Here is an 18,842-nt window from a genome sequence, read left to right as displayed (position 1 = left end):
TTAGAGTATTTCATGTGCTAAATTATATTTATATAATATATAATTTTTCTAGTGTGTTGTTAGGTTAGGCTATGAACAGCAACTGCAGTCATAAGAGTTATTTAGTTCATCAACCTTTAAAGGTCTGACTGTCAACATCTTCCTGTAATTACAGTTAACCAGTCCAGTGGCTGATCAAATCTGTAAAGCTCATCTGACTGTTTTCCAAAAGTCTGTTTTACCTACAGTAGTGCAACAGAATAAGTACAAACATATTATAGGTCTCCCATTCTTTGAGGAGTAACACATTTTGAACATTCAGTGGATTGCAACAGTGAAAACAATGGGTGATAGTAGCTTAATAGTAATATATTATTTTTTTACCTTGTAAAAGTTTGCTATAGTGGTCAAACATGATAATTATGTTGCACTTGGTTTAAGGAATTGTACAGAGGATGCATACAATGTACAGGCATTGTTATTCTTATCAAAACTAAATACATCCTTGATGGGCTGTTTTGGCAAACAAGTTTCTGAAATGCACCAGAAACAAGAGAAGTTCTTATTTCAGCCAGCTTTTCAAGTTTTCAAGAACTGAAACGTTTAGGAGAAAGATTGATATCAGAAGAGGAACACAGTGGAGGAATTTGGAGGTTCCCTTCATCTTTCCTCATTAGGCTTTAATGGACTTAGACCCCCACATTTAAGTGAGATGCCCAGTTCCTCAGATCAGCAATATGTATGTCTTATCTACAATCCCCTAGCAGGTATCTACATCTCTTGCTCCGTCAAATAATACCATAATGATGGAAGTCTACCATGAAACCATGAAAACAAGCTCTTAACATAGGTGTTGATTCTGATGGGTCTAGAGAAGTTTCAGTGAGGCAGCAAAAAGGCTGGAATCTGTATCTGTGTCTGCTTCTTGAATGTCAGATCCTGCCCTAAACAAAGCGGCAACTACCCTCCACAATCCTAAAGTAAATAGGCTGTAGATCTACAGTTCCTTCTGCTCAGCAGTATTCCTTGAAAAGAAAACTTTTTGTTGTCGGTTGGTTTCTAGAGTATAAGAAAAAAAGTAAATCTGTGATTATGGTAATAGTTTTCCAGTTTGACCTCTGACTGATTATTCTACCTGTCATCAGTGCTTTTCCAGATGGCAGGTCAGAGTGGCTGAAGACATAGGACTTGAAAGCTTATTTTTGTGTCACTACTCTTGTCCTTAAAACCAAGAGTTCAGTTTTGGTAAAACATTTAGCTTAAAGCTTTTAAGCCTGTAAAGCACTTATGCAAATGTTTAATTTTAAACATGTGAATAGTACTATTAACTCTGATGGGACTATTCACATACCTAAGCTAAGGACATGCTTAAGTGGTTCGCTAATAACAGTGAAGGAGGGGGAAAGAACATCCATGACCTCCATTTATGTTATTTCTTCATTATTTTTTATTTATAGGCTCCTTTATGGCATTCATCATCACAATATTGGAGCATGTCAAGAATATTAATGTTGGCATTCATTTGCCTTTGCAAAAAAGGCAAAAGATTTGAACTTCAGTCTGTTCTAAATTTTTTCCACAATCTTAATTATCCTTTTTTAAGAAACACCCCCAGATCATGGAAATTCTTTCTGGAAAACAGAAATCTTCTAATCCTCTCTATTTTATCGAAGTAAACCAAAGGAAGCTATCATGTTTTTAAAACATTTGCTTAGAAGCTACTAATCACTATGTAACTTCTTCTTCTTTTGCAGTTTCACAGATAGTATCTTATAGATCACACCCTGAGACCTCTCTCTAGTGTTAAGTGTAGGACCCATGCATCTAATTAAAGAACTTCATATTGCCTAAAATGTTGGCAAGATAATGGCCTTCATACAAAATTTTAGCCATGCCACAATGGAATATATTTTGAAATCTAGTCTTTCATACTCCTTTTTTGCTTCCATTTGTGCCCTAGCTAACATCAGAAATGCAAATTTTAATGACTGATAGTGCTACAGGCTCATGAATGTGAGAATGAGAGGGCTGAATAAAAAGTAATGCCTAGCCTCCCAGGTGGAACTTCTGATTCTCTTGGGTGCTCTCCCGAAGTCTGTCCTCAATTCATTACTGACAGAAAATATTAGTTAAATGTGATTTTTACAAACATTATGAACTATAATAAACAAAAATGAAATATGACACAATTAATCACTTAGGCAGATGATTACAAATCCTATCAAGCTAATTTTCAACTCAGCTATATAGTTATCAGACTAATACTGTTTAGCAGAAATATTTGTGATAAATTTGGAATTATGGTCTATATTTCCTTGTAAGGGTGAGACTTAAGCTCTTGGCACTTGCTGCTGCAGGCAACATCCAGTCGGTCAGGTAGGCTTCACAGAATGGAACCCGTCCTTAGATGGTTTGTTGACAACCTGGTGTAGGGAGATCTGTGTTTCACCTTTGCTCTGATATACAAACTGACTCTGGTGACCTGTGTCACCATCGCGCCATATCTTCAAGTATGCTGAGGAACAGTTAGTAGTTGAGTCTGGTAATTGTGATCCTCATCACATCTTGTCAATGCTTCCTGAACTGGAGCTCAAGTTTCCTAGCTCTCTCATTGAATTTTAATTTGGTTTATAACATGGCTATCTAAATTCAAGTTTGAGATTCCACTACTGGAGAGCATCTAAAAGTTTGTCCTGGTTTTGTTAAAAACAAGTTTCTCTTTCAGTGAATTTTGCCTGTCAGCTAAAGCCTTCATATTAACTGCATTTTCCTGGGGAACCAGACACACATTTTGGTAAACCTAGCAATGGAATGCAAACATATTGATAAGCATGGATGGACATCTCGCGAGAGGGGCGACGAGAAACAAGTGACCAAGAAAATGACCAACTGTGTATAACATTCCATTCACGTGAAAACTTCATATAAAAGTGGGAGATCATGAGGATCTCGTCCCTTCTGCTTATGGCCGACCTTAGGAGAGGATCTTACTGGCCATCCCTGAGAACTGAGGCCTAGTGACAGACTGAATCCAGCTCCGATTGGATGCAGAGTCTAATCCAGGACTTTGGTGGCCGGCTCTGCAGTTGCTGAGACTTTCAAGATTGGTTTTGTATATTTTGTATTATTTTCTCTATTCTTATTAGTAGCATTAGTAAAACATCTTTAATTTTTCCAACTCTCTTCTCCCTGTCCTTCTTTCCCTCCCGATCGCCTGTCCTGAGTGGGAAGGGGGGAGAGGGAGGGGCAAAAAGGGGGAAGTTGGGGGGAGAGGGGGTTAACAATACATCTGCCAGGGTTTTATTGTCACCCCGCAATCTTAACCCTCGACAAAGTTGTAATACTAAACCTCAGTCAACATTCATGGATTTAAAGTTAAGTGTTTAGGAATTTTATTGTTAACTAGTCACAAGCTGAGTGTTTTACAGAAGCCTTAATTATTTTACAGACTAGTAGCTATATTAAAACATAAAGAGAATTTTTTTAGCTGACTTATGTCAGTTCCACCTAAAAGGAAATAAGTCAAATCTTGGTCAATTCTGTTGTACAATCTGCTGTACATATTTTTATACAATATTTTATGTATTTTATCAACTTTGACTTTAAAGAGCTTTTGTTGTGTATAGTGTTGAAAAATATATACTTCCTGAACTGGTTGCTGAGAATAAACAGTGCGTTTTTCCACACTGGGCTACATTTGAAGTTGTGGAGCATCAGATTTCCAGGGTGATTCTGGTGTGAGACTGCAGTAAATGGAATACTTTGGATCTTACCTTATTAGAAAGTGTTATGGGTTAACACAAAAGGTCAGTCTTATCACAGTTTGTGCAACACAACATGCTACAGCACATTAGAAGTTGGAGAACATCAAGTGCTAATATTCTAAAACATACATTTTTTTTCCTCAATAGAAAGAAAAAAAGCTAGAAACTGTACATAATCAGGGTTAAAGGTTTCTGTGAAAGCTTAAAATGATGAAAAATCATTCTTTTTAAACATTTAAACCTGCAATTAGACATGTTTCCAAGGCATAACACTATGATCTTTTATCCCAAAGAGAAATTGGGGCATGTTTTTAGGTCAGAGATTTTTGTACAAGTTTTTGATTAGTCTCAGTATGTTTTTACATGAGGAGAGGTTAGAAAAAAAGTTTAGAACTTGTAGCAGTTCATCCTCTAGTCAGTCTTGAGGTTGAATACTTGAATCTAATGTTTTATTTTAAATACATTTCCAGTTTTAACCTCTTCCAGATAGTGGACGCATAACTGTCTTTCAATAGGTCTTCTTACTACTGAATAGACGTACAGCGATATGTATCCACTTAACTTTCAAAGCAGTTTGAACAGTTTGGATACATTATACAAGCTTAAATATTTTGGCACAAGAACTTTCATCTCCAACACTGTCTGTTAATAGTATGGCTACCACTCAGGAGGTGGCTCAGTAATAGCAGAGAATGCTGTCATGGAACTCTGGGACTGTACTGATATTTGCTTATCATTTAAGGTTCTTTCATTGCGAGTATTTACTACAGGGAGCTTATTTTCGCATTCTGACTGTACCATCCTCAGATTCTCATGTATGGGATTTAAGAAATGAGGTTTATGTAGTATCTTTTTATACCACTATTAGGCTTTTTAAAGAGTCTTTCTGGAATGTTGTGCACAAAAATACTAGTTGTTGCTGCCAATTTTAGCTTCATAGATAGTATGTAGTAGTATCTACTACAACTAAGAGTTCAGAACAAGTAGATTATTACATGGTTCTTTACCAGATACTTGGCAGAGATAAAGTGGCTAAAATACTAGATCACAGTTATTCCAGACTATTAAGTGTTACCCCTTCTCAGATTAAACTCATTCAAGAGTTTAATTCCCATGCTGAAATAGGTCTTGGGGTCTTGGCCTTTTTTTTTTTTTAATTTTTTTTTTTTTTTTTCCTTTATAGACTTGAGATATACAATATTTATCACACACAAGAATGAAAAATCACTGCATTTCCTTAAATCAGAAATAAGTATTCTTGAAATAAAATTTTTTGTTCTGTCTTCCCCAAAACTTTCTTGGTGTTATGCATAATCTACATTTCTATTTGAAGTAATCAGCATACTGTATGAAGGCCACTGTAGGACAAACATTTAGAAATGAAATAGCACCAAATAAAGGGTCTACAGGACAAAATAATTATTAGACAAGTTTCTAGTAGTGTACAGGTATGAGTTATGCTACTGAAATTTCCATATCAGTTATTTAAGTTTTATAAATCTATGAAGAACTGAACACAGTAAGTTTGTTGTTCAATAATATAAGGAAAAACAAGGTTGAGCATAGACAGTGATGGTTTAAGAATAGGCCTAAGAAGAGCGAGATTCATAGAAATGTGTTATAGTTTTTATCTACCAACTAAAAAGGTGGAAAAAAATGAAAAGAAAAAAAAAGAAGTAAATGCACTGTCAGCACTGATACTGAACTGACATATTTTCTTTCAAGGCTGTAAAACTATTTTAAACACTTTCCTGATAATCTAGCCTGACTTTGTCTTAAATAGCACATCTAACATTCTCAAACAAGATGCCTCACACATATGAAAGATAACAAGCCTTGGATGATAAATACAATTGTCAATCAAATGTATAGTCATCTTAAATGAGAATGCCAGATATGTTTGGCAAGATTGTTTCTCCATGATGGCATGCAGTTAACAGTAATAATGCTTCTCATGTTTAATTCCAGAGAGATATGTAGACCATATTATCCTTCCTATGATTTTGCTCAACAACTGTTTCAAATTGTCTGAGTTTTTCATTTTTCAGATGTTTGTTCTCTGTAGCTTGTGGAATACTCTACACTCTCCTCTGTTGACTGTTACTGATTTCTAAGATTGACTTTCAACCCATTCTTTCAAAACAATGGAGAGCTACTAATCTAATTTAGTATGTTTTGAAAGCCCTTGTTTTCTTCATGTCCATGCTGATCTACTGTAAAAGGGGAAAGCTTGTAATGAGTCATAAGCTCTGATTACACCTTTAAGACTGGAAATAAAAAGAAGAAATATTAATCAAATACTACTTAACTTTTGTATAGTTTTACCACCCATCTTTTCTATAAAATCTGAATCACTTTTAAGAATCCTCTTGTCCCTGATGTATATTTTTAAAAATTGTTTAATGTTAATTTAATTGAAATAAAAAGGCTGGTAGAGTCTAGATTTCCATCTTTTATTCCAGTGGTATCGTGTTCATCTCCTGTTGTTTTTCCTTTTTTCTCTTTCTTTGGAACAGTGACTCATTTTCCTAATTTCAACAACAAAGAAGTCACGCAACATTGCATGTTCAATAGCATTGTATATTGAGATTTATTTTAAATTTAAGCCCATGAAAGTGTATCAAGTGACTACTGTTGTGGCATGCCTAAGGAGAGAAAAGTGAGTTTTTCTTCTTGAAGAGTTGCCTTTTTGTAGGAAAAGATTTTGTCTATTTATGTATAAGATCATATCTTCTCATCACAATAAGTCATTTTAACTGGAATAAGCTATTTTTTTTCCAGGCACATTAGTAATGATAGTCTAGGTTTATACCTACAGGGTTTGAGACTGATCACAAAGTTTGTGGACTCAGTACTGTTGATTGATAAGACAGTCTGTCAAACACAAGTTATATACTTGGCATAAGAAAATACAATAGTGGAGTGACATTACATAAACGTTACCCATGACATATCATGTAGACATTTTAATTTGTGGTAACACATCGATTAAAGAAACAATGGGAAGTGACACATGCTTGAGACTTGAATTCTAAAAGCATGGTTGCATGTTTCCTGCTATGCTGACTTGTGAAGTGAGCCTAAAGCATGCTGCAGTCCTTGAACTGAATTAAGTCAGTCAGTGTGGGAACAGCATTTGCTATAGGCAAAAGTTACCTGTGCTCAGAAGAGACAAGATGCTGTAGTCACTGGTTTAGAATTTTGATACCATTAGACAGAAAAATCAATGGAAGTAGGGACAAGAGCTTTTACTGAATAAAATTGGAACATAACCTAGGTATACTATGCTAAAGCCAGGTAATTTCAAAACAGGATCCTTCTGTTCTTCCTCTTAACAATTAAAGAAATCAGAAGAACAACTTAGCAAGATTCTCTGTGACCTGGCATTACTCTGATGTGGTAAGTTTTGTTCTAATGCGAAGAGCTATAGATTATTAAAACTTACTTTTGAAGACTTGTATCCAGTCTTTTCTTTCTTGAAATAATAGGTGAAGCTATTTGTAGCATTTTGTTTCTGTTGAATGCTTTGGGTTTGATAGGCCTTGTGCTAGGCAGTTTACATTGTGTATATAAAAAGAGAACTGAATGTGTGAAAATTTTCAATTTTGTGAAGGTAAAAGAAATCAGCATTTAAAAAAAAATTAGTCAAATCAAGTTGCATCAGGCCCATAAGAATATAATCTTAATGTTTTCACTGAAATCAGGATAAAGGCTACAAGCCCTCTGTTAAATTTAGGTTGTCTGTCATTGTTTTTTAGAAGTACCAGTAAGAGTAATTATACTAAACTACTTAACCAAAGGAAAGTATCCAGCTTTTCATATTTTCTGTCTGGATATAGGACTCAGACTTAATGAAATATTACATTGAAAAATGATTCAAGTTAGTTTAGAACTGAAAACTTATCAGACATCGTTGATGTAACGATAATTTAATTTCCTCTTGTAAGAGACAATACAAAATAAAAATATACCCACTGGCATTCCATGCCAAAGTTATCTTTTAGTGCTGATTCCCTACAGGAAAACAGAAAGATGACAGATATGTTGTAATATCCCCGTGAACATTGCTAACTGTGTAGTAGCAACCAATAAATGATATTTTATTTCTGCTGAGAAACTGGCATTTGCCAACTGCTGCTTTTTGAGCTAATTGCTGTGATAACAGATTGCTAAACTGGATACAAAGGTTCAGGTGCAGAACCAGATGTGTTCAGATGTATGAATGTTAAGGAAAATAATTGTTAGAAAGCCTATCATCTCATTCAGCAAAATGTTCTTTCTTCCTGCCTTTGCTTGGGCAAATGCAGACATTACTGCTGATTTTCAAGTATTTTCTGTCTTCTAATTCTATGGAGACTTTGGGTTTTTTCAGCGCTTTAGTACTTATTAGACAGCTTGTGAAGTGACAAATTGGGACTGATGTGATATTTTTGTCACCAAGAAGAAAGAAACTAGAGAAATATTGAAAGAAGAGCAGCCAGAGACTAGATGCCCCAGGCAGGAGAAAGCTGAAACAGAGTAGCCTTAAATGAATCCACCCTAGAAGAACAAGGAGTTTTAGCATTTTACTGCCACACTGCTGTCCCAGCAGGAGCAGCGGGCTTTGAAAGCAGAATTAGGAGAGTCCATCTGACAGCTTAAATGCAAGATCAGTTAGGGCCTGAGTCATTGGTTCTGGCCTGCACGTAGCAATGTGAAGATGCTTTAAGTTTACATTTTTGTTCAAGATTCAAGGTTACTGCAATACACGTATACTGTCCTTTTACTGTTATTGATTTTAAAATAAAATTGAAATAATGGTGCATTAGTCCAGCAGAGAGACAGTTTGGGTTAATTAATAGTCAAATGTAATTTTCTTCTTGGAGCAGGTATTTGTATTGTCATGAAAGAGCATCTCCTAGAAGGAGCTGCAAAATATCATATAGCTAAAAACACAGTGATATGTTCTGAAGCATCAACAAAACTAGACAGTCTTCCAGGCCATTAATCAAAGTGTTTACAGATTCTATTTCAAGGTGGTTGAAAGAATAATAAATGTTGAACAAAGAAAATTAATCTGTTTTGGTAGCTTTCTGTTTCACCAGTATGGGGATGCTGAATAACTTTTCCTGTTCAGAGTAAGAGAGACACAAGAAGTGTCATGTGTTGCACCTGCTGCTTCCTTAAAATTGCTTTCTCTCTTTTGTGCATCCAGTCTTAAAGGCAGTGTGAATGTCAGTTTAAATTTGAGACTGCAAGACAGCAGTGATTTAATATTGTCTCCCTGAAAATGAGAAGAAAATATTTTTTTTATTATTATTTTTTTGTTTTTTTTACTTTTCATGAGAAGACAGAACACCTCATCACAAGAAATGAAAACCAACTCCAACCTTTCAACTTTCAAAGATGTGTTTATCATCAGGGAGGCTAAAAGCTCTGTAATTGCAACCTCTTAACATTATGACACATAGTGTGAACTTTATGATATGGGAGATGATGAGCTGTGACGTTCATCTGCACTAAATTCTGTAAATTCAGCTGACCCACTGACTAATGTTTGCTGTGAATGCAGAACTGCTTGTCTTGGAATTGCTGGCAACTGTGTTCTAAGAAATTCAGTCTGAAAATTGTTCTGTATAGTTTCATATCTAAAATAAGACTGGCAATTTATTATGTCTTCTGTGAATCCTGTAGATGCTAAATATTTTCAGAACAAAAAATGAATATAAGAAGGTAAATGAGTTCCAGATTTTTGGCAAATATTAGAAAATCCAGAAAAATTCCATGTAATCCAGACAGTACCAGTAGCGGGAAAATGCTATGAAGAATAAATAGGTCTTTATAGATTAAGGATTTTTTTTTGGTAGCAGATAAAAATTCTGAACTTCACTGTAAAAATTCATCAGTGAATTGCAGAAGAGGCAGCCAGTTTATCATATTTACTCATAACAATAACAACTCTTTCATCCTTCAGTATCCAAAACTTAACAAAGCCCAGAAACATCTACTGTCACAACAGTTAAGGGTTTTGAGGAGGGGAAGGCTTATTATGACTGACCTAAAAAAAAGAAATAAATTACTAAATAATAATGAATTTAGAGATAGGTTCAGACTTTCAGATACAGGATTCTTAGTGAAATTCAAGGTTAGTCTTAATTGGGGCAAAAGTCTTTAGTGGTACAGGATTAGTGTAGTAATTTGTTTTGGCTGCTAAAAGAGAAGGAAGTGGAAGTTATAGTCTTGTGCCTCAGCAGAGAAAAGGAGAAGAGAGATTGAGAGATTAGAGACATACTGCAGAAGATACTTGATATCTATCTGTCTGATGCTTCAGGTTTTTGCCTAAAGCTATGTAAATATCTTTGGAGAGAAGCTAAAATGGAATGTCATTGTTGTAGTATTCTCTGAGGTATTTCAGCATTTATTTGTTATGTAAGATTGCTCATATATTCATTGACTTATGCAATTAGAATGTTACATTTTATTCCTCTTTATTTTTTTTCTAAAAAACTATTTTCTTAACACTCTTTCATGAATAAAATTACAAGCAGCCCCAAGTTAGAATAATTAATATTTACCATATTTATGAGAGGGTGAGTGAAAGCACTTTGCATTTTGGTGAATTTCACTTTTTTAGATTATCATTATTTCTTTACTTGTGGATCTGATAGTTAATTTAAGAAAATGTTAGACATTGCAAATTCCAAACAATCATTAACTCCAAAAGAGTAAAATATTTAAGCATGTCTTTAGCTTGAAGTGCATATTTGAGTGCTCTGCTGATATGGAATAATGATGAATTAAATATTTCTCCCTCTTTTTTTTTTTTTTTTTTTTTTTCTTTTAAAGACAAATGTGTAGATTTTAACCAAGTGGCTTTGGCCACAAATATAAACCACTCAGCTTCATGATCATACATAATGCATTTTTATGCAAAGTTCAAACTCAATAGCATTTACAATCTGCCCAGAGTCTTCCTAATAAATTAGGTCAAATTAATAGTTGATGTTATGCATACTGACATCAGTGAAATTACATTAAAGATTAATTTGGCCTGGTGCTTGAAATTCAGATTTGAACCTCTAGGGTTAGACAATTTGCATTATGAAGAACTGATCCTGTATTAAGGTTATATTTCGTTATATCTGTATGTTCTGAAGTCTGATTCAAAGCTCAGATACATAAATAGATGGACTGATCAATTTTGAAAAGGACAAATTATAATAATATTAATAATAACCACTGTGAAACAATATGTCATTTTCAAACTGTCATTGCTTTTTTGTACATTCTGTAAAGGCACAACTTGCTACATACCTACCTATCCATGTGAAAACCACAATGGGTAAGGTTTAGTTTGAGATAAAGACTCTAAAATGAACTCTAAGGTGATTGTGTATGAGGGGAGGCCAGTGGATATCATCTACCTTGACATCAGCATGATTTGTGAAAGCATCTTTGTATCTAGGCTGGGTTGCTAAGGTCAAACTAGGTGCATTACTAAATGGATAAAAAACTAATTGGATCGTTGTTCAAGTGAACATCATCCTCTAGCTGAAGGTCAGTTGCAAGTGCAGTTCCTCAGGAGTACTTGGACTTATCCTGTTTGGTACCCTTATTTAGGATCTGGCAGATATAAAGTGTAGACACTCTGATTGAGATTGCAGATGACACTGTACTAGGAAGAACAGGTGACACACTTGTGGGCAGAGCCACCATTCAAGGGGAACTTGACAAGCTGGATGAATGGCACAACTGAAACCTTTTAAATTCAAATAAACTTCTACAGTAGGTGGGCTGGGGACTGACTAACCTGAGAACAGGTTTGCTGAAAAGTGTCTGGGTGCCCTAATGAAAAACAAATTGAACATGAATGAACAATGCATCCTCTCAGCAATGAAGGCTAACAGCATCCTGCTTTGTATTAAATGGAATGTCACCTATATGTTAAGCCAAGTGATTATTCTCCTCTGCTAAGCAGAGATAATATATGAAATAATACGCCCAGTTTTAGTCTTCCCAGGACAGGAAGGATATCTACAGATTGGAGTGAGCCCAGAGGATGGCCACCGAGGTAGTGGAGAGCTGGAGCACTTGCCTCATGAGGAAGGCTGAGTACCCGGTGCAGTTGGGCTTGTTACTAGAAGTTACTTAGCTGACTAGATATAGAGTACAAGAATCAGAAAATTGTGTGTAGGAGGCTGGTGCTATTTGACGGTAGGATATTTAAGACATTTGTGTAGCTAATTTGAAATAAGATATATAGAAAAACTATGTCATTCTTGAGCAGTAGGTAGGGGCCAGGAAAGATATTATTTGACATCTAAGATGGATCTAAGAACTTGTGTTTGAGCAACTGGTTGCTGGAACAATGTCTAGTAGGTAGTAATAGTAACCCTAGTGACTAACTGGTGGTAATAAAATGCACGTAAGAGTAGTAATGATGACACAGGGTGAATTGATGGGTTAGCTGAGAGACACAGTGGTAAGCTAACCGGTACTTATTACATTTTAAGATGCAAAGCTCATTACTGCCCAAAATGTATATCTGCAGTCATCTAGGAAAAAATTGAAAGGGAAATAAAAAACACTGTGAGGACATGCAGCTTACTAATAGTTCAATGTACTGTTAATAGTAAATTATTATCAAGAAAATCAAAGAACTGAAAAAGAAGGAGAAATGAGGACAAGTGTAGAACAAAGATCTTCTGTTTCACAAAGCTATAAGCATCTGAAATCTAATAAGAAGGTTTCTCAGCTATAACTGTAAAGCTGCTAACTAAAAAATTAATTGTCCTTGTACTACCATAAAAAATCTGTAGTTCATTGTGAAACCAGGTTTCAAATGTAACTTCTCATCATAAACCTCAGCTTTTCCTACTGTGACCTTTTCTTCAGTGTGCCATAAGTATCTTGGAGGAACACTGGGCACGTGCAGAGATTTGCTAGAGGAGAAAATGACTAACAAGTATGAAACAAATAACAAACTATTAATTAATAAATCACACGTCCTTTGAACTAGACTTTTCTTGCTCTTTTGTGTCTTTGAAAAATTTGGGTACAGGCTTTAAAACTTTGAAAACGAGCACATTGATATTTCCTCAGAGAAAATAGTATATGCAGAAAGTAAATGTCTGATACTCAAACTTATATTCTAAAATTGCAGTTGCATTATTATTTGTATGTCAACAATGCCTACAATCCTGTATTTGGTTTGTGTGGCAAGGTTTTAGTAGCAAGGAGACTACAAGAGTGGCTTCCTGTACGCTTCCTTGTAAGCTGCTAGAAGCTTCACCCATGTCCAACAGAGCCAATGCCAGTCGGCTACAAGATGGACTCATTACTGGCCAAGGCTGAGCCCATTAGCGATGGTGGTAGTGCCTCTGTGATAACATAGTTAAGAAGAGTGTGCTGGTTTGACTGAAAGCAAGTTAAATGTCTTTATGCAGTTCAAAGCTTTTCTTTACTTTTACAGCTCTTACATTTGTTGTTCGGTTTTATCTTGAGAACAAGAAAATGACGCCCCGGGACTGAGTTAACGTTATTCAGTTGTCTTCTGGGAGCCAAGGTCTTTGAGCTTTCAGGATGGGCATATACTTAGCATATTAAATGGCATTTTAAACCATTTTTTTTGTTAATTGATAGCCAAAATATCGGAAACCTCCTGTCTGATGATGAGGCCAAATGAAACCCTGGGAGTGAGGAGTCCAAAGACAAAGATAAGGAAAGATAAAGTGAATCTGAGAGCAGCTATGTGTGTCTCTGGGCAAGATCTGATGTAATTCTCTCAGATGTCTGGGTTAGTCTCTTTTATGCACAGCACTACCCTGAATCAGCTCAGCTGTACCGACTGGGTCACCACCCCTGCCATGATCCTCTCCTCTCACCCTACTCCTGACCATGCAGTGCTATGCCCAACTATTCCAGCAAAAAGAAAGAAGGTAAAGAAAGAAGGATAAAAAGCTGGATCAGCTTCCCAAACAAGTCCGTTTCAAAGTCTCTTGAGTGACAATACGAGAAGAAATAAGGGTTTTCAGAAAATGTGATAAAGTTACATTTTGAGTCAAAGTTAGATTCAGTTAAGTCATCTCGTTTCACGTGTTTGCAGTATAGATTTGTATATGTGATTCTAGTGTCTTCATCTATCATCACAGTCAATGGACATCTTTGGTCACCTTCAGTGACATTGTAGATGGTGTGAGCTATCCCACCTTGACCTTATAACAGCTTTCAGAAGAGCACAGGTTTCCCACATATTTCACGTCTGCCAGTCCTGTCTAAATATCTCAATTAACTAAATACATCCCAAGGGGCACTACGTACCTATGTTAAACACACGAAGCTCAACCTGTATTCAAAATAATATCTGGTACCTAGAAAACCATTCACCTGATAAAATATAGATATTCATTTCTGGCTGACATAACAGTTTTCCATGTTCTTGTAATTAGATCTCCACTGGCATAAACATAATGGCTGCATATAGACACCTTTTGCTACTGATGTATGCCTTTATGATGCTCTTCAATTATCTTGATAAGGAGCTAAACTCACCCATGATATTTTAGATGATCTAACAGATCTCTTATTGTCTGGAGGAGTTTGTCAAGTTACCTAACAAATGGAAAATTATCTGAAACAGGATTTATCCTTCACAGAAAACCTTTCTACAGTAGTAAGAAAACCATCCATCTCAAGCAGAATTACATCAGTGAAGTAGCTTCACATACTATTAGTGTTTCCTCTTAACAAATGACAAGGTCCAAAATGTAGCTACTTATGCTAATAAAAAAAGATTAATTCTTTGTATATTAATTATTCTAGTGCAAAATGAGTCAAAGAATCTAGCAACTCCTACAGCAAACATTACATATAAAATGACTCCTTAGGGAATATTACTTTGTAGTAAAGTAATGTAGTCTTTCCTTGTAAAAGTAAAGTAATGATGGTCTTTCCTTGTCCTTTTCCATCTAACCATGTAGTAAACCAAAGCTACTCTCCCTACCACTAAAGCCCATTGATATTTATCCAAAGAAGGATACAGTGAATTACCATGCATTGCTCTTCAGAGAGTGCAATCACTTTTTCTTTACATGGGTATCTATAACATACATTTCTCAGATATGCTGTCATTCTCATTGCTCCATGATTATGTACACTCTACCAGTTCATTATGTAGCAATCTAGAAGCACAAACTTTAACCACATCTGGTGTGGCCATAAATTCACAAACATATTACAGCACATGTTGTGGAGTCTATGCTGGTTGGGGGTGAGATGATCTTAGCATAGATATAACCCACAGTAGTAGGTTAACATAGTTAATGCTTTTCAATCAGTGCTGGAAGTTCATACTTGATCAACACTCTGCAGGTTTTGGAAGAGGCATTTTGAATATACAGCTATGAAGCTGAAGTCATGAAACTGAAATATGGCAGCACAGGAAAGGACAGAAGGTGACTGGAGGTTGATGCCATGTGCTTGTTTGACTGAAAGTCGGTTATTTTTCTTCATGCAGTTAAATTATTTAAGGAAAGTTGGATTTTCTGGCTAGGGGGTTGTGGGACCAAGATACATTCCGGATTCTGTTCTGTTTCAGTAGTGTTTCATTTGAGAGTTCCTTTAGTTCAGCCTTTTGCCATCCTGCCATTTTGCAGTGGGCCTTCTGGGCCTTTCTGCCTTTTTCCTCTCTCCCAATAAGATTATTTGTTCGGGACCAGGGTGCTCTCTTCCCGGGAGTAGCTGCTAGACATGGATGGAGTTTGTGAGGAATTGTATTGAGTATTTTTATTTCATATTCCATTTTATATTCTATTATATATATATATTAGTAGTAGTGGTGGTGTATTAGTATTATTTTGTTAGTTTATTAAATTGTGCTTATCTCAACCCACTAGTTTCTTTCTTCCCTTTTGATTCTTTCCCCTATTTGGGGTGAGGGTGGGAGGAGGGGAGGGCATGGGAGAGTGAGTGGCTATCGTGGTTTTGATTGCTAGCTTGGGTTAAACCACAACATGTCATCTGGGTTTTTATGACTGTCAGAGCCAGACAGACTAACTCTTAGAGAATCTTGGGTCTTCAGTATGTTCACCAGGCCCCTAACTTATTTAAACACTGTTGCATATGTAATTAGGTGTGGTTTGAATTACATTTTTAGAGGAAATCTAAAAGATACATCTATATTAAGGTGTTTCCTTAGACAGAATGATATGAAATAGTGTGTCCAGAATAGAAGTAGTGAGTTATGGGTATAGTCTCTTAACATGATAGCATTTATTGTAAACTAGATATTTATCACTAGTCTGTGAGACTGAATATTACTGGAATTTGTTCTGGAATTAACCAAGGAAAGCTTGCTTTTATGGCAAAGATAATGGCACAGAAATTGTGCATATGTCTGAAATTTTATTTATGTTGGCTATTCCGTAGATCAAAAGTCACCTTAATATCTGTATGACTTATTAAAAAAAAATTTTCATTTGACTGTCTGTGAGAAAAAATACGCAACAGGATACAGAAATAATAATATAATTCAAAAGTGCCCGTGCTCTGCAGGGCATCTTTCAGGTAGGTGCTTTGCAGAACAAGAGGGGTACAAAAAATGCTGGTTTGTGTGTTCAAAGTCAATGCCATTATGTTGAAGACACATTGAAAATCTTCCCCCCCTGCTCCTTGATATCTGCTGATCATTGGTACTGTGTTTCAGTTAATGTTACTGAAAACAATTCCTCTTGTGTATGTGGTATGGTCAGTTTTCTGAGTTGCAATTATCCATGACACATTTGACACACAAACTTGGGTGTGTATACAACTATAACCCCATAACCACTCTACAAAATAAACATCCATTTTGAAGACGTAAAATGTATTCCTAGAATACTAGTTTGTCCTGAAAAGAATCAGAACATTTCAAGTTTCACTTTGCTACTCATAAGCTAAAGGCTCTTTGGAAGCATGATGCCAATAGGTAATTTCATAAGCCATTGTCAGAGGTCACATTACTTCTGGAAGGGGATTATGTCTTGTTTTCTGGGCTACAGAAAACAAAGTGGTTGACCAGGTTTAGCAGAAACTTAATTCAAACATAAATGTGCAAGAATTTAATCTGTTTAGTGGTACACAGTTTCATCATACCAGTTTTGCTGAAGGGATTACTTTATTCAAAGAAGTTAGACACAGACATAAACATCTGCAAGACAGAGGCTTTGGGGAGATTTGAAGTGAACAAAAGAACATTAAAACTGTAGTAAACTCTCAGGCTAATATCAGCAAATAAGTCAGAGACATAACTAAAAAGTTAATTTTGTTTTCTACTCCATATACTATTTATGCCTGTGTTTGCATGAATCAAAGCAATTTCACATCTTTGAAAAACCCTTTCTGCAATCAAAACTTTTTCTAAAGTAGCACCTGTAATATTTACAGCACAAACATTTCTGTAAACTCTGGTAATGAGATTCTGAAACAGGAGAGGTGAAGAATAAAGCATAATTGCTTTTTGGACTCCAGAGATTCTTGGATAAATTTTAACATCTGTCACCAGGCTATATGCTGAAAACCTACAGGCTTTCATGGGAAAAGCACTGTAAGCCCAGGTCACATTTTTGACACGTGGCTTATTTTTGATGACTTTTATTTCTGCTAAAATTAGGTACTTTTTAACATGTTTACTTTAAGTAAATTCCTGTACTTTGCTAATATAATTGATAAAATATGCTTTTCTTGTTTCCTGTAAATAGAAAAGACACAACTTGCCTTGCTGGAAAGATTAATGATTAAAAATTATGTTTTTAAAATGCCTAGTAATCTGTCCTCTGAACCTACCATCTTGAGAGCAGTCTATTATTTTCAGATAAGTGGTCTCTTATGTTAGGTGCTTATGCTTATATAGCTGTTATAGATAGATTAGCTAGTTAAGTTAACCTTGTATACTGGTTTTGTCTGGGATAGAGTTAATTTTCTTCATAGTGGCTCATATGGGGTTGTGTTTTGGATCTGTCCTGAAACAGTCTTGGTAACACAGGGTTATTTTTATTATTGCTGAACAGTGCTCACACAGAGTCAAGGCCTTTTCTGCTTCTCACACCACCCCACCAGTGAGGAGCCTGGAGATGCACAAGAAGTAGGGAGGGGTCACAGCAGGGACAGCTGACCCCAAATGACCATTCCATACTATATAATGTCATGTTCTGCAATAAAATGCTGGGGGAAGAGGAAGGAAGCGGGGGGAAGCGTTTGGAGTGATGTCATTTTGTCTTCCCAAGTAACTGTTATGAATGATGGAGCCCAGCTTTCCTGGAGATGGCTGAATACCTGCCTGCCCATAGGAAGCAATGAATGAATCCCTTGTTTTGCTTTGCTTGTGTATGCAGCTTTTGCATTACCTGTTAAACTGTCTTCATCTCAACCCATGAGTTTTCTCACTCTAACTCTTCCGATTCTCTGCCTCATCCCTCTGGGGAGGAGTGAGAAAGTGGCAGAGTGGTGTTTAGTCGCTGACTGAGGTTAAACAAGAACACCTTGGAAGAACATTCTTACTGCTACCTTGAAAGATGTGTTATTTATCTTTTCCTCCATTTAAGATTCTATCATCTGCATCTAAAAGGTCATCAACTAGTACATCTTCAGTTCATATTAAAGGATATCATATTAATATGTTAATATATGAAAAGTTTTATCTCTTTACAGTTAGAAGGGTAATTCATTTTTGTTTGGTTTTATTATCATTTCTCTATAATCTCACTGTTCTTAGTTCTCTGGTACTGTATTATATTGGTATAAACCTCTGATTAATCTGAATTTCAGTCAATTGCAAAAATTCATCTGTGATGACTTGTGATAGAAATTAGTTTTCTCTGACTCATGCAGAACCAAATAATCCTTCATTAGGGGACAGGTTTATTTTGCGGCAGAATAAAGTAAGTTTTTTGGTACTAATATTTCTGGATAGGAAAATCTGCTATTTGCAGTCACTTCTCTTTTGGCTCCTGTGACTTCCCAAAAATTTGCTTTTTTTTTTTCCTTTCCTTTTTCACTCTGCTCTCACACTGCTATTGCCTTCTATCAAAATAAGGACTCCTTGGTGACTACTATGAGTTAATGCATTGGAAAATGTGATATTAA

Source organism: Streptopelia decaocto, assembly GCF_964273445.1.
Source record: "Streptopelia decaocto genome assembly, chromosome: 1".
Classification (NCBI taxonomy): domain Eukaryota; kingdom Metazoa; phylum Chordata; class Aves; order Columbiformes; family Columbidae; genus Streptopelia; species Streptopelia decaocto.
Note: the sequence above shows the minus strand (reverse complement) of the source record.